We start from the raw sequence: 18,944 nt of genomic DNA, 5'->3' as shown, positions 1-18,944 counted from the left end.
CCATACCTCACACCATGCACAAAAACTAACTCAAAATGGATCAAAAATCTAAATATAAAATCTAAAATGATAAAGATCATGGAACAAAAAATAGGGACAATGCTAGGAGCTCTAATACATGGCATAAACAGAATACAAACCACAAGTAACAATGCACAAACACCAGAAGAGAAACTAGATAACTGGGAGCTTGTAAAAATCAAATACTTATGCTCATCAAGACTTCACCAAAAGAGTAAAAAGACTACCTATAGACTGGGAAAAAAATTTTGGCTATGACAAGTCTGATCAGTGTCTAATCTCTAAAATCTAGAAGATACTGCAAAACCTCAACAACAAAAAGACAAACAACCTAATTAAAAAATGGGCAAAGGATATGAACAGGCACTCTGCCAAAGAAGATGTTCAGGCAGCTAACAGACACATGAGGAAATGCTCATGATCATTACCCTTTAGAGCAATGCAAATCAAAACTACAATGAGATACCATCTCACCCCAACAAGGATAGCATAAATCCAAAAAATACAAAATAATAAACGTTGGGGAGGTTGTAGAGAGACTGGAACACTTATAAACTGTTGGCGGGAATGTAAAAAGGTACAACAACTTTGGAAATCGATTTGGCGCTTGCTTAAAAAGCTAGAAATAGAACTACCATATGATCCAGCAATCCTGTTCATTGGAATATATCCTAGAGAAATAAGAGCCATCACATGCCAGCACTGTTCAAGGTAGCAAAATGCTGGAAACATCCTAGGTGCCCATCAATTGATGAATGGATAAACAAACTATGGTATATTCACACAATGGAATACTCTGCATCGATGAATCCATGAAACATAACATGGAGGAATCTGGAAGGCATCGATGAATCCACGAAACATAACATGGAGGAATCTGGAAGGCATTGATGAATCCACGAAACATAACATGGAGGAATCTGGAAGGCATTATGCTGAGTGAAATTAGTCAGTCGCACCACTATTATAAGAACTCAAGAAAAAGTTTAAACAACGGAAACATTCTTTGACGGTTACAGAGGTGGGGAGAGAGGGAGAGGGGTATTCATTAACTAGACAGTAGACCAGAATTATCTCAGGTGAAGGGAAGGACAACACACTCTACAGGGGAAGTCAGTACAACTGGAATAAATCAAAAGCTAAGAAGCTTCCTGAATATAATCAAACACTTCGAGAGACAGAACAGCAGGGGCGGGGGGTCTGGGGACCATGCTTTCAGGGGACATCTAGGTCATTTGGCATAATAAAGTTTATTAAGAAAATGTTCTGCATCCTACTTTGGTGAGTGGCGTCTGGGGTCTTAAAAGCTAGCGAGCAGCCATCTAAGACACATCAATTGGTCTCAACCCACCTGGAGCAAAGCAGAATGAAGAACACCAAAGACACAAGGAAAGTATTAGCCCAAGAGACAGAAAGCGCCACATAAACCAAAGACTCCATCAGACTTAATGGTCTGACTGAGACTGGAAGGACCCTGGAAGACATGTCCCCTGGACTCTCTGTTAGCCCAAAACGAAAAACCATTCCCGAGGTCAACTCTTCAGACAGATTCGACTGGACTATGAGATATAAAATGATACTCATGAACAGTGTGCTTCCTAGCTCAAGCAGATATATGAGACTAAATAGGCAGGCTCCTGTCTGGAGGCAAGATGAGAAGGCAGAGAGGCTCAGGAGCTGGTTGAATGGACACAGCAAATCCGGGGTGGAAAGGAGGAGTTTGCTGTCACAGTACAGGGAGAGCAACTAGAGTCACATAATAATGTATGTATAAATTTTTGTATGAGAGACTAACTTGAATTGTAAACTTTCACTTAAAGCACAATTAAAAAAATAAAATAAAAAGCTAAGGTCTTCTTTCTCCCTCCTTAAATAAACTATACGTTTTGAGATATTTTATATGCTATTGGAAACCCTGGCGGCAAAGTGGTTTTTTAAGAGCTACAGCTGCTAACCAAAAGGTCTGAAGTTTCAATCGACCAGGCACTCCTTGGAAACCCTATGGGGCAGTTATACTCTGCCTTATAGGGTCGCTATGAGTTAGACAGCAATGGTTTTTTTTTTTTTTTATATGCGATTTAATATTACAGTTGCCTATTTCTCCATTAAAACAAAAGTAAAATTTCTATAATTACTTTAGCATATGAAGATCAGTTGTTAAAAATACAAGATTTCAATTAAAGTCTTAGTTGCTCACTTCCTGAAGGGAACTCTTTGGCCACATCCTGGGAGAGTAGATTATAACAGCTCTAAATATATTAGTAATATTGGAGAAATATCTACTCTTCCTCTGTTACACCTTAATTGCCATCATTCTAGGTAATGTGTTTGTATTCATACATAAAGTTCATTTCCAACCCAAAGTTAATTCCAACTAACCTGAGAACAAACAGCAAATAGCTGAGTGTTTTGAGGAGGAAAAGGGATACTGTGGAGGTGGGAAAATGAGATGTTAAAGGCATATAATGCAAAATAAAAAGTCTCAGAGTTGAAAGAAACCTTAGAACCCATAAATTTTAACTCTCTAAAACACAGTGAAGGGACTCTGCCCTACAGTCAAGATGGAGTAACAGGAATTGTATTTACTCTCCTGCTTGAAACAAACAAAAAACAACAAAGTATATGAAACAAGTTTTCAAGACAATAAACATCAGGTAACAAAGAACAGTGATCCCTAGAGAGACAAGCAAACAACAACCCTTAGTTTCCAGGCCGTAGCACAGGTAGGGGAACCTAAGCACAGCCCAGCAGTCTCCGAGTTGATGCGATGGAGCTGACAGTCCAAGGAGACCAAGGCAGCTGTGATTCAAAGCGAATTACCCTAGAGAAGAGAGCTGCATGGAGACAGAACTCCAGAGATGTAAAGAGGGTATCCTTTGGCTATGCAGCAGAATGCTGATCAGTGAATGCACTGAGGATACTGAGCCTAAGGAAAGAATCACCCAAAAAATTAGAGGATACAGAACTCGGCATTCACACAGGGCCAGGAATAGGGCATGTTTCCACCGCAGACTGAAAAACTTCAAAAATTTATGGGACATTGGATAGAGTACTCAGCAGGGTCTTGCATCAGTAGTTGAAAAATTATACCTATAAAACTATACCCTGGTGGCATACTGGTTAAGAGCTCGGCTGCTAACCAAAAGGTCAGCAGTTCAAATCCACTAGTCACTCCTTGGAAACCCTATGGGGCCATTCTACTCTGTCCTATAGGGTTGCTATCAGTCGGAACCAACTCAACGGCACCTAACAACAACAACAACAGGCTAAACTTCCCTCTGGCCCCATCTAACAAATCTTAAAAACAAACCTGGAAGAATCAAATTGTTTCTAAGTAACTGAATTGTGTTAACAACAAACCTCAAAAATGTTTATAGAAGTATAAAAATAACTAGCACCCAACAAGGTAAAATTCAGAGTCTGACATACACACAAAAACTACCAAACGTGCAAAGAAACAGAAAAATACAACACATAAAGGGAAAAATCAAACAATGAAACTGACCTGGAACAGATGCAGACGTTTGTTGCTGTTAGGTGCCATCGAGTAGGTTCTGATTCATAGCAATCCTATGTACAACAGAACACTGCCTGGTCCTGTGCCATCCTCACAATCGTTGCTATGCTTCAGCCCACTGTTGCTGCCATTGTGTCAATCCATCTTGTTGAGGGTCTTCTATCGCTGACCCTCTACTTTACCCAGCATAATGTCCTTCTCCAGGGACTGGTCCCTCTTGGTAACATGTCCAAAGTATGTGAGATGAAGGCTCACCTTCCTCCATTCTAAAGAGCACTCTGGCTGTACTTCTTCCGAGACACATTGCTCGTTTTTCTGCAGTCCATGATATATTCAATATTCTTCACCAACACCATAATTCAAAGGCGTCGATTCTTCTTCAGTCTTCCTTATTCATTGTCCAGCTTTCACATGCATATAAGGTCACTGAAAATACCATAGCTCGGGTCAGGTGCACTTTAATCCTCAAAGTAACATCTTTGCTTTTTAACACTTTAATGAGGTCTTTTGGAGCAGATATGCCCAATGCAATACATTGTTTGATTTCTTGACTGCTGCTTCCATGGGTGTTAATTATGGATCCAAGTAAAATGAAATCCTTGACAATTTCGATACTTTCTCTGTTTATCATGATGTTGCTTATTGGTTCTGTTGTGAGGATTTTTGTTTTATCTTAAGGTGTAATCCATACTGAAGGCTGCAGTCTTTGATCATCATCAGTGTTTCAAGTCCTCTTCACTTTAGCAAGCAAGGTTGTGTCATCTGCATATTGCAGGTTGTTAATGAGTCTCCCTCCAATCCTGATGGCATGTTCTTCTTCATATGGTCCAGCTTCTCAAATTATTTGCTCAGCATACAGACTGAATAAGCATGGTGAACATTGCAGACATAAGAATTCACACACACAAAAAAAACATTAAAACAGTTACTACAACTGTATTCCATATGCTCAAAAGTGAAGGAGGGACACATAAAAAAAGATCCAAACTGAATTAACAGAAGATAACCAATGTCTCAAGTGAAAAATACACTGGATGGGACTAAGCAGCAAATTGCATATTTTAGAAGAAAAGATTAGCCAATTGAAAACATAGCGATAGAAGCTTGAGATGGAGTTGACAGCCCAAGGCAGCTAGGATTCAAAAGAAAGTGTACCAGAGAGAAGAGAGCTGCATGGAGAGAGAACTCCAGCGATCTGAAGAAAGCAGTGTTTGGATATACAGCAGAACACTGATCAGTGAATGTATCAGTAAGCTGTGTGACAATTTCAAGCAGTCTAATATACATGTAATTTGAATCTCCAAAGAAGAAGGGGCCGGAAAAGTAAAGAAATAAGGTCAAAAATTTTCCAAATTTGATTTAAACTATAAACCCATAGATTCAAGAAGTTCAATGAATACCACAACAAGAACCATAACGAAAACTGCACAACGGCCCATGATAATCAAATTGCTCAAACCCTGTGATAAAAAGAAAATCTTAAAAGTGGCCAGAGGAAAAACACATTACATACAACGAGGCAAAGATAACAACAACAGCAGATTACTTGTTTGAAACAACACAAGTAAGAAGACAGGGCAGTAATGCCTTTAAAGAACTGGAAGAAAAAATATGTCAACCAAGAATTCTATACCTCACAAAAGTATGTTTCAAAAACAAAGGTAAAATACTTTTCCAGACCTACAAAAGCTAAAATAATTCATCACCATCAGAATCATGATACAAGTCCTTTAGGCAGAAGGAAAATGATACCAGATGGATATATGGACCTACACAAAGCAATAAATTCCTACTACATGGATAATTACAAGATTTTTGTTATTATTGAAATAATGAAAATAAGATAGTTATCTCTATCTTTAAGACACAACTAAACGAAATAGACAAATTCCTAGAAAGACAAAACAACCTAAACTGAATCAAGAAATAGAAAATCTAAATAGATATATAGCAAGAGATTGAATTAGTAATCAAAAAATTATTCACAAAGAAAAGTCCAGGCACAGATGGCTTCACTGGTAAATTCTACCAAATAGTTAAACAAGAATATCGATTCCTCACAAACACTTCCAAACTCATTCTACAAGGCCACTACTACCCTGATTAAAAAAAAAGACAGACAATGACACTAACAGCACAACCCATAAAAGAACAAATTGGTAAACTGGACTCCATCAAAATTAATAACTTTTTCTCTTTGAAAGACATTGTTAAAAGAATGAAAAGACAAGTCACAGGTTTGGAGAAAATACATGCCTACATCTGATAAAGTACTTGTACTAAGAATATATAAAGAACTACCAAAATGCAATGACAAATGAAACTCAATTTAAAAATGAGCAAAAGATCTGAACAAACATTTCAAATAACCACATGAAAAAGATGCTCAACATTGTTCAGTCAATAAGGAAATGCAAATTCAAACCACAATAAGCTACCACTACATATCTATCAAAATGGTTAAAATTAAAAAGACTAACTTCACCAAGTGTTGGTGACCATATAGAGGGAATTGGAACACTCATACACTGCTGGTGGGAATATAAAAGTTTCTTAACAAGCTAATATTTGTTACTACTGTGTTAATGGTTTATCAGCCACTTTTTATGGCTCTGGACCTCAGAGATAAGGCATTATTTTGGTTTAATGCACTCAGCATCAAGGTAGATCCTTTTGAAATGCATGAAGCTCAGGAGACCTGAGTTGCAGCCCCACTATTGTGTAGGCTGAGCATTCTATCAGATGATGCTTCCTGGATGTGTTAGTTTTGTAAACTTTTGCCTTTCTTCCCTTTATTTCTGTGAGATGAGGCTTGTAAGCATAATTACGGCTTCCCTGTGTGATAGGGAGCCCTGGTGGGTTTGTTTTGGTTTTTCTGTGTCATATCTGGAAAACCAGAGGTTAACCACGTAACCTAATGGAAAGGTGTCTGCAATAAATTATTTATATAGCTCTCATTGGTATACTGTCATAACACAGATCAGTGGCGCCACAGTGACACTCGCCTCATCGGTGGTTTGTATTACCAGATCATATTTCTAAAAACCTATATTGCTAACCAAAAATTTAAACACACTCAAGCAGTAAGCATGCATTCCAATACTGAAAACACATGCCATTAAAAAAAACAAAAAATTGAGGGGGAAAAAAAAACAGTAACAAAAGGGTAACGTATGCCTACCATGTGATCCAGCCATTCCACTCCCAGGTATCCACCCAAGAGAAATGAAAGCATATGACCACATGAAAATTTTTACACAAATATTTATAGCAGCTTTATATATAATAGCCAAAAACTAGAAACAACGCAAATGCCCATCAATAGGTGAATAGATAAAGTGTGGTATATCCATACAACGGAATACCGTTCAGCAATAAAAAGGAACTACTGATATATGCTACAACATGGATGAACCTCAATAATCATGCTAAGTGAAAAAAGTCAAACAAAAAGAAGAATACATACTCTATGGTTCCATTTATATAAAATTCTAGAAAATGCAAAGTAATTTGTAGTGACAAAGTAGATTCATCAGACAGATCCATGAGGATGGGGGGCAGGGGTGAAGAGGGTGGTATGAAGAAGGGACTATAAAAGGGCAGGAGGAAACTTTTGTGAGTGATAAATATAATCATTAACTTAACCGTAGTAAATTGCACAGGTGTATACATGTATATACATACGTATACATATTTTGGAGCCCTGGTGGCACAGTGGTTAAGAGCTTGGCTGCTAACCAAAAGATGTGCAGTTCAAATCCACTAGCTGCTCCTTGGAAACCCTGTGGGCCAGTTCTACTCTGTCCTATAAGGCCACTATGAGTCAGAATTGACTAGACAGCAACAGGTTTGGGTTTTTTTTTTTTAAATACATATATTAAAACTCATGAAACTGTACACCTTAAACGTGTATTTTTTTGTTGTTGGGTGCTGTCAAGTTGATTCCGACTCATAGCGACCCTATGTACAACACAACAAAACACTGCCTGGTCTTGCACCATCTTTACAGTCGCTGTTACGCTTGAGCTCACTGTTGCAGCCACTGTGTCAATCCATCTTGTTGAGGGTCTTCCTCTTTTTCGCTGGCCCTCTACTTTACCAAGCATGATGTCCTTCTCCAGGGACTGACCCCTCCTGATAACGTGTCCAAAGTATGTATGTATCCTTGCTTCTAAGGAGCATTCTGGTTGTACTTCTTCCAAGACATATTTGTTCTTTTGGCAGTCCACGGTATATTCAATATTCTTCGCCAACACCACAATTCAAAGCTGTCAGTTCTTCTTTGGGCTTCCTTATTCACCGTCCAGCTTTCACATGCATATGAGGAGACTGAAAACACCATGGTTTGGGTCAGGCACACCTTAGTCTTCAAGGTGACATCTTGCTTTTCAACACTTTAAAGAGATCTTTTGCAGAAGATTTGCATCTTTTGATTTCCCTGACTGCTGCTTCCATGGGTGTTGATTGTAGATCCAAGTAAAACGAAATCTGTGATAACTTCAATCTTTTCTCCGTTTATCATGATGTTGCTTATCAGTCCAGTTTTGAGGATTTTTGTTTTCTTTATGTTGAGGTGTAATCCATACTGAAGGCTGTGGTCTTTGATCATCATCAGTAAGTGCTTCAAGTCCTCTTCACTTTCAGCAAACAAGGTTGTGTCATATGTATAATGTGGTTGTTAATGAGTCTTCCTCCAATTCTGATGTCCCGTTCTTCTTCATAGAGCCCAACTTCTCGGATTATCTGCTCAGCATACAGAGTGAATAGGTATAGTGAAAGGATACAACCCTGAAGCACACCTTTCCTGACTTTAAACTATGCAGTAACCCCTTATTCTGTTGGAACGACTGTGTGGTTTACTGCCTGTCAATCATACCTTAATAAAGCTGTTAAAAAACAAAAAACTAGATTTAGTAGTAGTTCCAAAGAGGAATTTGTAGGAAAACTCCAGTTTGTTCGTTAAGAAAACAAGTATGAAGATATGTTGATTACACGTTTAGATTTAAAAAACAAAACCAAGTGGGGGAGGTGGGAAACAATGCAGGGTCCCTGTGATTCTAAAGGTCTCCTGTTACATCATTTCCATTTGCCTTGTAATTTGAGGACAATACCGGAGTGGTGTTGTTAGTTGCTGTCGAGTCATCTTCAACTTATTTATAGAGACCCCATGTACGACAGAACAAAACGCTGCCCAGTCCTGCACCATCTTCATGATTGTTGGTATGTTCAAGTCCATTATTGTTGTCACTGTGTATTGTGTGCTTTCCAACGTAGGGGGGTCATCTTCCAGCACTACACAGGACGATATTCTGTTATGAACCTGAGGGTTTTCCCGGGCTAAACTTTGGAAGTAGATGGCCAGGACTTTCTGCCTAGTCTGTCTTAGTCTGCAAGCTCCACTGAAACCTGGCTACCATAGGTGACCCTGCTGGTATTTGAAATATTGGTAGCAGAGCTTCCGGCATCATAGCGATAAGCAAGCTACCATGGTACAGCAAACTGGCACATGGGTGGTGGATCAGAGTGTTACAGATAGTTAATTATATAGCACCGATCTCTTATATAATAATATAACCTTTAAGCAGTTTCTACTCAATCTTTTGACTCTATAATTCCACGGTGCTACAAATATATATTTTATGCATCATTTCAGGATATTTACAGTGTGCCAAACTCACTTCTGCAATAAGAGTAACATACTGCCCTCTGCAAAATACAATCCTGAGTCTACTTATTTTTAAAGTTCTATTCTGCATAATCTTCCTAAATTTTCTATACAGAATAATTTCAATATTTTCAAAAACAGAATTTATAGTCTTGAATTCATTTTTATACAAATAACAAGCAAACATAAGGCCATGAAATCATTTGGAAAACATATCCACTATCAGAAATATAAGGTGGCACAGTGATTAAAGCAATCAACTGCTAATCAAAAGGTCGGTGGTTCAAAACCACCAGCAGCTCAGCAGGGGAAAGATGTGGCAGTCCGCTTCCAGAGATTTACAGCTTTGGAAACCTACAGAGTCGCTATGAGTCAGAATTGACTTGACAGCAGTGGGTATCAGAAATATAAAACTAGAACCTTATGAAGTATAAATGCTTAGGAAGGGGGGAATTAGAGCTTTTCATTTCTTGTGTACTTAATAAGTATTACAATGATACATGGATTCTTCAATGGGTTATTAAATAAATGGTTTGTGAGTATTTAGAAATAAGAGTACTAATCACCAGGAAACAGTATTCATTCAACAAGTACTTAAGCACCTACTGTTTGTCAGGGACTGTGTTGGGTTCAAGAACAAGTAACATCAGATGGATCCTTTTGACAAGTGTTTCTGAAGAAACACTTACTCATGGTACCCGGCTGGCGGTACTGCTCATGGTATCTTTATTGGTAAAACAGAAAAATTTGCCAAAGGCAGCCTACAGCACAGTACAAACAACTTAAAAGAGCCAATTGTAAACAGCTACTTAATAAGTGTGTAATCTTGGGCATGATACTTAACTCTCTGGGCTTCATCTACACAATGAGGTAGTTTGCCTGGATATCCAACGTTCCTTCCAAGATATTTTGATTCCTTTGATTAAAGATAAACTAAAAATATACACAAGCACATACAAATACAAACACATGCACACACGCACACACGCGCACACACACACACGCAAATGCATACGTACATACACACTATTTCGAAGGCAAATTTAACTTAAATGCATACGCCCTTTAATCCAAGAATTTGGAATTCTACTTTTAAGATTCTATACTAAAAATATATTTATAATAGCGTATAAAGTCACATGCTGATGATGTTTATTAGTATCTATATGTAACAGCAAAACAAAAACAAAAGCACTTAATGTCCATTAATGGGGAAAGGTCAAATAAACTGCAAAACATTTACACAACAGCATGTTTAAAAGGAATGAGGTAGATCCACATGCACTAATATAAATAATACCTATAAAGCAATATTAACATGCTGCAAATATTTTTCTCAATTTGTCTTGTCTATATAATAGACTTCGGAGTCACATTCCAACATCTGCTCTACCACTTAATAACTCATTACATTGTACTCATGCAGTAAATCCACATTTCTGACTAACTCTCTAATTCAATTTTACATTTACACCTAGTACTTGTGTAGCATGACAACAATGTAAGTTCTTTCACTTGCAATCCCATATTCTTCAATCCATTTTTACCCGTATCTTTTTAGTGTTTGCTCCCCTCTAACAGCCACAAACTTGTGCAATGCAGTTTTTACCTATATGCTATACAATAAGCTTCAGGGTCAGATTACCACCAGCTCTGTCAATTTAGACAGTTACACAAGGAATCAAAGTCTGGTAGAAGACTTTCATATATGTACAACCCAAGAAGTAAACAATAATATGGTAATGAATCGCTTAAGTCTTGAACTCAAAATAGTTACATTTTTGTTGTCATTAGCTGCCACTGTCAGTCTCCAACTTGTGGTGACCCCATCCACTCGAATCGGACCATTGTGATCCATAGGGTTTTCACTGGCTGATTTTCGTAAGTGAATCCCCAGGCCTTTCTTCCTAGTCTGTCTTAGAAGCTCCACTGAAACCTGTTCAGCATCACAGCAACACACAAGCCTCCAGTGACACACAAGTGGTGGCCATGCTTGAGGTATAACGGTCAAAATCAAACCTGGGTCTCCTACATGGAAGGTAAGAATTCTACCACTGAACCACCACTGCCCTCTAGTTTTGCTTTTACTAATCTTTAATGTTGTAGCAGTTAGAAGAGCATACTCTATTACACAAAAAAGAAAATACAACAACAAACGCATAAGCACCAGAAAATAAGACAGACCTTTTATGAGTTAAATACGTTCATCAAAAGCATTTTATCAAAAGAGTAAAGAGAAAACCTACAGACTGGGAAAAAAAAATCTTTGGGCACAATATAACCGATAAGGGTCTAATATCTAACATACACAAAAAATTTCTACAACTTAACAACAAAAAGACATATAACCCAACCAAAAACTGGGCAAAGGAAAGGAGGAACAGACATTCACCAAAGAGGATATTCAAATGGCTAACAAGACACCTGAAAAGATGCTCAACCTCATTAGCCATCAGAGAAATGCAAATCAAAACCATAATGACACGCCATTTCACTCCCACTAGGATGGAAAAGATTTAAAAAAAAACAAAATAACAAGTGTTGAAGGGAATGTGGAGAAACTGGAACTCTCATCCATTGTTGGTGGGAATGCAAAATGGTACAGCCTTGTGAAAAACAGTCTAGCAGTTCCTCAAAAAACCTAGAGGTAGAGCTGCCATGACCTAGCAATTCCACTGCTAGGTATATAGCAGCAAAGCTCTTAACCACTGTGCCACCAGGGCTCCATAGGTCATAAAGTTATGTTCTATATCCTAGTTTAGTGGGTAGCATCTAAAATCTTAAAGCTCGTGGAAGGCCATCTAAGACACAACTATTGCTCTCTACTCATCTGGAGCAAAAGAGAAAGAAGGAAACCAAAGACTCAAAAAAGAAACTAGTCTATAGACAAATAGTCTACACAAACCACAGCCTCATCTACACTGAGACCAGAAGAACTACATGGTGCCCAGCTACAACTTGCGACTGTTCTAATCAGGGCCACAACAGATGGACCCTGTTATAGATTAAATCATGTCCTCCAAAAATGCATATCAACTTGGCTAGGCCATGATTCCCAGTATGTGTGGGTGTCCACCATTTTGTGATCTGATGTGATCTTCCTGTGTGTTGTAAATCCTAATCTCTACCTGTGGTTAATGAGACATGATTAAATTATGTTAAAGAGGATCAGGGTGAGATGCAGCCCTGATCTAATGTGAGGGGAGTTGCCTGGTGTATGGGTTGTATCACTTTTTATCTTACAAGAGATAAAAGGAGAGAGAAGTGAAGAGAGACCTCATACCACCAAGAAAGAATCACCAGGAGCAAAGCGCATCCTTTGGACCCGGGGTCCCCGTGCTGAGAAGCTCCTAGACCAGGAGAAGATTGATTACAAGGACCTTCCCCCAGAACTGACAGTGAAAGCCTTCCCTGGTAGCTGGCACCCTGAATTTGGACTTCTAGCATTCCGGACTGTGAGACAATAAATGTTTGCTAAAGTCATCCACATATGGTATTACTGTTATAGCAACCCTAGGTAACTAAGACAGACCCTGATAGAAAGGGAGAAAAATGTGGAACACAACCTCAAATTCCTAAGCAACAACAAAAAACCGGGCCTACTGGACAGGTTGAGACTGGAGGGCTCCTTGAGACTACTGCCCTGAGATACTCTCCAAACCCTGAACTGAAACTAACCCGAGATCACCTTATAGCTAAATAACTGGCTCAAAAAATTGTATTATCCATAAGTACTGTACTCTTTTAAAAAATCACTTATATGTGCCTAAATAGGCAACGATTACTTTAAAAGAAAAATGAGAATGTAAGGGGGCAGGGAAACTAGAATAAGGGAAACTGAACAACCAGAACGGAAACAATGAGAATGTTCACACCTGTAAAGAATGTAACCAGTGTCACTGAACAACTTGTGTAAAAACTGTTGAATGGGAACTTACACTGCTATATAAACCTTTACCAAAACACAATAAAATATTATTTTTTAAAAAAGGAAGACCTTGTTGGTTAAAATGTAATTTCCAGCCTACCCTATGACCCAGCAATTCCACACCTGACAGAAATGCATACAGATATTCACCAAGACACGTACAAGAATTTTCACAGCACTCTTAATATCTAAAATTCATAACATGAATGTCCATCAACAGAATAGTTTTATATCATACAATAGAATGTAACACACCGATTAAAAAAATGATACACAAAACCATGCTGTTAAGTCTCAAAAGCAATATACTGAGCATACTATATGATTCCATTAATATGAAGTTCAAAGTTCAAAATAAGCAAAACATATGATGACAAAAGTCAGAATACTGCTGTGGGACTGGGAAGGAATGGAGAGAACCTCCTAGGAGATGGAAATGTTCTACAGGTGATCCAGGTGGTGGTTAAACAAGTTAATAAAAATGTAAAAATCCACTAAGTTGTACAATTAAAATTTATGCACTAAATGACTCCACTATATGTATTTTATACCTCAGTAAAAATTAAAGGGAAAAAATCTAATTTTCAAACTGGAATTAAAACTGTGCTTATTTAAGTCAAAATTGTCTGAGCCATAAGCATTAGAAATCCTTTTCATAATTCTTTTAGTTACACATAACAATTTGAAATAAATAGTATCAGAATGAGAGTATAAGATGAACATTAACATTCCCAGTCATAAAATACTTGGTTTCTTACTTGTAAGTTCTAAAGTACTATTAACAATACAACATTAAAAAAACATTATTTCCTCCAGAAAAGAAGGCCCAATTCCTTAGAATATTCAATGACGGTTAAATGTCAAAACATCACATGTAGGAGGCAGTGCAAGATAGCAGAGTAAACAGTCAATCCCATTTATCCTTGCAACTAATCCACGGAACAATGAATAAAAACAAGCAAAGACTGAGATTTCAGAGCTCTGGACTGCAGCTGAAGTGTTGGAGAGTCGCAGTGAGTCCAGAAACAGCGGAGAGGAGAAGCAGGGTCAGTACAGAAGCTAGGAGATTCTAGCCACTGGCCTCTGGAGGACTCGACTCCTTACAGACATTTTAGGACAGGGACAGGCAATACCCTGATCAAGGAACACAGGACAGAAGCTAAACTGCAGAGGTGTGGTCCAATTAAGGTTTTGCACATTGGCTGTGGGAGTTCACAGGCCACACACTTGGGAGGAGGTGCAGGGAGGCCAAGGAATGCTGCTGAATCTTGCTGAGACCCGAGGCTGACAGACACCAGGATCCAGGTACACTGAAGAATCATGGGTCCCATCCTTCAGCCAGGGTGAGAAAAATACATCAAACAAGCAATACAGCAAAAACAATTGGCTCCGTGCCCACAACCTGTCACTGCGGGAGAGCCTCTGCAGGTTTGGCTGTGAGGGAAGGACATAAAGCACTCCCCACCCTCTCCTAGGGAAAACCAAACCCCACTACTTCCATCCATGTGGTGAGTGGAAAACTCCCATGCATGTGCAATAAGCCACAGAGGGAAAGCCATGCCACAATCCTACAAACAGAAAGGAAGAAATCCAGCTTCAGAAGTGCAGTCTGGGCTACAGCCAAACCCACAGAAAACAGAGGGACCCTCACACACCAGCAAAGTCGGCCACCTTATGGAGAACCAGCCAGAATAAGCACCTAGAGACTTGAAACTTTTCAAAACACTAAAAGCTGTGGTAACAGACTAGGAGCCAGGAAAAACAGAGATAAATCCTCAGACAGAACTCCTGATTCAGCGCTGAAAAAAACCCTAAGGAAAAGAGTGCCCTCTAGTGGAACTTAGAAGATAGTAAAGATAAATTTAAAAAAAAAAATTCTTTGAAAATCAGAAAACTCAGAATACCAAAATAGCACACTAAGATATTAAAATGTCCCATGTCAACAAAAAATATTAAAACACACAAAATCCTAAGAGAAGAAGGACAAATCAAAAGAAAAACCTGAAGAAGGAAAAATTTCTCCTACGGAGACCGGAATAATAGAAAGAAAAAGAAAAAAAAAAAAAAAGACTTCCAAACAATAGTGTTAAATATGTTTAAAGAGAGAAAAAAAAAATACAGAAAATAAACCCACAGAGATCAGGAAACAAACTGAGGAACAAAATGAGAAACTCAATAAGGAGACTGAAAATATATATAAACAAAAAGAATTACTGAAGAATAAAATAATTGAACTAGAAAATACAAGAGAAACATTCAACAGAGCTGACCAGACAGAAGACAAAATAAGTGTACTAGAAGATGGAGTAACTGAACTAATTATTAAGAGAAAAGAACACAGAAAAGCAAACAAAGCCAAATGCAAATTAAGATAGTCAATTAAGAAATCTAACATTAGAATTATTTGAATTCCAGAGTACCACGATAATAATAAAGGCATGGAAAGAGTTTTCCAAGAGATAATCACAGAGAATTTCCCAGACCTGAATAGGGAACCAAGTTTGCAAATACAGGAAGCTACATGAACTCCAATTAGAAAAAATACAAAGAAGATTGAAGGTTTCCAACCTCCATTGAATCCCACTCATTTCTCTCTAAGCACTCGGTTTCTTGACCATCTTCCAACTCACCTTAGTTTATTTACTTTCTGCCTAGAAACTGCTCCATACCTTTTACTATTTTTACCTCAAGCTTTCATCCCATTGTCTCTCAGCAAATGGCCCTGCTTCCTGCTTTTCAGAATAAAAAAGGGGCATTAGATGCAAATGCCATCAACTTTCCACTCTTAAGTCCGGAGTAGTTTGTCATGTCCATCAATCCTTCCTTCTTTTCCCCAGCCTCTAAGAAAGAAACATCTCCATTCCTCCCTCAAACAGCCCTCCACCACCTCTTCTGTGTTTTTCCTGTCTTCTCCAGGATCTTCCCCTGACAATCAGGCTTTTCTCCAGTTGCCAGTTTCTCCCTTCTTTGTTGGTACTTTCCATAACAAGTTAGAAAAAACAAAAAATACAAAGAGAACTACCCTATGTCATAGTCTAATAAAACTCCTGAAAATCAAAGACAAGGTGAGAATTCTGAAAGCAGCAAGAAAAAAACATATCAAGGGTCCTACATAACAATTAGTAAGAATTTCTCCCCAGAAAACCTGGAGTGACATATATGAAATATTAAACAAAAACAACTGCACATCAAGATTTACAAAGCACAGCTGTCATTCAAAAATAAAACCAAAACCATACCCACTGCCATCGAGTCAATTCTGACTCATAGTGGCCCTACAGGACAGATTAGAACTGCCCCATAGAGTTTCCAAGGAGCACCTGGTGGATTCGAACAGCCAGTCTTTTTTTTGTTAGCAGCTGTAGCTGTTAACCACCATGCCACCAGGACTTCCTACACCATCAGGACATTCAAAAATAGGGAGGGAAAAAGACATTCCCAAATAAACAGAAGCTCTGGGAATATGCCACTACTGGACCAGCTCTGCAAGTATTACTTAACGGATTTCTCCAAATGGAAATGAAAAAACATTAAACAAATATGTGAATCTACACACAGGAAAATAAAAATGAATCAGCAAAAAAAAAAGATAAAGCTCTCAAAAGAATGCAACAGCATGGGCAAACATAAGTACCAAGCATATATTTTAAGGGAATAAACTCAATATGGGTAATCTGCGACTTATGATGGGGTTCCACTGCAATGACTCCTGGTATGTCGGTTCTGATGTAAGTCGAATACTTCAATTTTTTTTTAGTTTTCATTATTATTGACTTTTATTATTAGCATCTTCACAAATCTGACCTTCATTTGTTTTTGGGGATTGACTACATTACATGTAAACTTACGGGTATATTTTAATACATTAAAAAAATACACAAATCATAAAAATTTATTCCAATGATCAAGAGTTGGACAACGGCAGTTTGTCAGTTGCAGTAATAACTTCACTTGTGGAAGGTTCTGGATCATCTGGATTATCTTTGGGAATGGGGACAGCATTTCTTGTCAGAAAATTAGTGAGAGTTGTCTATACAGTCTTTTTTTTTTCTTCATACATTTCGTGGTAACATCTCACTGCTTCCTGAATCTGCGTACCGACTCTAGCAAAGCAATCAGTGTTTGGGTCCATGTTTTCAAGCTACTGAAGCCCCTGATTTAGGTTTGAAAACTAAACCTATATGGCAGTGTTTTGAATAGTAAATCATAAAATTGAGCATTTGCAAGTAAACATCTGAGAATGACAACATCAGCAAATTATGCACTGCAACGTGCTATGCAGGACATATTCCTAACAATAAGATTTACAAAGAAAAACCAAAAACAAAGAATGGACAGTTGTAAGTGTAGTTCGTCATAACTCAAATACGTTGTAAATCAGGACTGCCTATAGTTAAGTTTCACAAACACAACATAAAATGTGTTAAGAAATAAGTACAAATTAAATCTATCAGATCTACAATGATATCATTGGAGACTCACCAACTGAAAAGGAGGAGAAGAAAAACAGGGATAGTTTTTTGTTTTTAATTGCGCTTTAGGAGAAAATTTACAGCTCAGATTTTCTCATACAAAAATTTATACACATATTGAGACTTCTGGCAAAATGGCACTCTAGGCAGAAGCACCACACTGTCCCTCCAGCGCAAAGATCTGAAAAACTAAGCCAAACAGAGAAAACAGCAATCCTGAAACTCTAAAACGTCAAATAAAGAGATAACTCAGCCAAGCACCAAATGGAGTAAGAAAACTGACAAGAGAATGGAGAGCAAGGAGAGATTCATGCAGAGGTCCCCTATCAGCTAACGCAGCATGGATCCGCCATCTTGGACTCCTATTAGAGACAATCAAATAGGGGATACAAGAAAGCAGCTTCATGGAGCTTCCAGCAGGTGACAAAACAACTGGAAATTTGCGATGTAAGTTTTCCACCCCCACCCTTCTTCACCCACACTCGGCCTCCTCTGCTTCCCGCAGCACAATCCCTTGGCCAGGGAGCAGCGGCTGCTTGGATTCCACCCGCCCGCACTGGCCGGCTCCGTGGGTGCCATTTGTTGGCCGCTGGAGTTGCTTGTTTCCGCTTCTTTTCATTTCTTCCTTACCTCTCACCACCTCCACCTGCTTTCGCTCAAATACCTGGCTCTGTGCACCATCTCTGTTTCTTCCTAACGGACTGCAGAGCTCCGAGTGTGAAACTGCTTCCCGGTCTTGGCTGCCATGCTGGTGGGATCCCGGGGCTTTTATTTGTTTTGAATTGTCTATTTTCTTTTCTTTTTCTCGAGTTGGGAGCCCGTTCTGGCCAGGTAGTGCTACACAGCTTGGGACCTACCCCCTCAGCTTGTGCAGACGGATCCCTGAAGGCATTTCGTTTTTCGCGTTCTTTTACTTTCTATTTTTTTGGAGCTTTTCTTATTCTTTTTTTTTTAATTTGTTTTGTTTTCTTTTCCTTCTTTTTCCCTTTTTGTCTGTCTTCATTACTCAGTTTCTCGTCTCTCTACACCTTCCTTCTCTTCATGTTCCCTGAATACCTGGTGCTGAATGTCTACGACGTCTAGCCAGGCTGTACTGAAACTCCTGGGAACAACACCCTCAGAACTCGCAGCCACACCAGTGGGATCCCTGGGAGCTTTGCTGTTCTTTTTTCTTTTTAATTTTTACTCATTTATTCTTTTCTTTTTTTATTTTTCCCCTTTTTGTTTTTCTCCATTTCATAGTCTCTCGTCTCTCCACTCCAACGGCAGGCTCCCCTAGCACTCTTTTTTGTATGTTTTTGGCTCCTGTTCCTCTCTCCTCTCTCCCATATCCATCTTAGC

General features: G+C 38.6%; 1 protein-coding gene across 3 annotated transcripts in view; it reads right to left on the bottom strand.

The window, feature by feature from the left end:
• Nucleotides 1-18,944, bottom strand: part of CSGALNACT2 (chondroitin sulfate N-acetylgalactosaminyltransferase 2) — a 94,535-nt gene that overhangs the window by 59,889 nt on the left and 15,702 nt on the right. Inside the window, exon 1 of one of the 3 annotated variants that reach the window (XM_004389879.2) lies at nucleotides 3,527-3,656. The exons of the other annotated variants lie outside the window; for them this stretch is intronic. The gene's annotated coding sequence lies outside the window, so the exon portion shown is untranslated. Of the gene's footprint in view, nucleotides 1-3,526; nucleotides 3,657-18,944 lie in introns of those variants that run through there. 3 annotated transcript variants of the gene reach the window in all.

The sequence above is a fragment of the Trichechus manatus genome, unplaced genomic scaffold (genome assembly GCF_000243295.1).
Source record: "Trichechus manatus latirostris isolate Lorelei unplaced genomic scaffold, TriManLat1.0 scaffold00265, whole genome shotgun sequence".
In the NCBI taxonomy this organism is placed as follows: domain Eukaryota; kingdom Metazoa; phylum Chordata; class Mammalia; order Sirenia; family Trichechidae; genus Trichechus; species Trichechus manatus.
The sequence above is the reverse complement of the archived record's forward strand: the minus strand, read 5'-3'. Positions and strand labels throughout refer to the sequence as shown.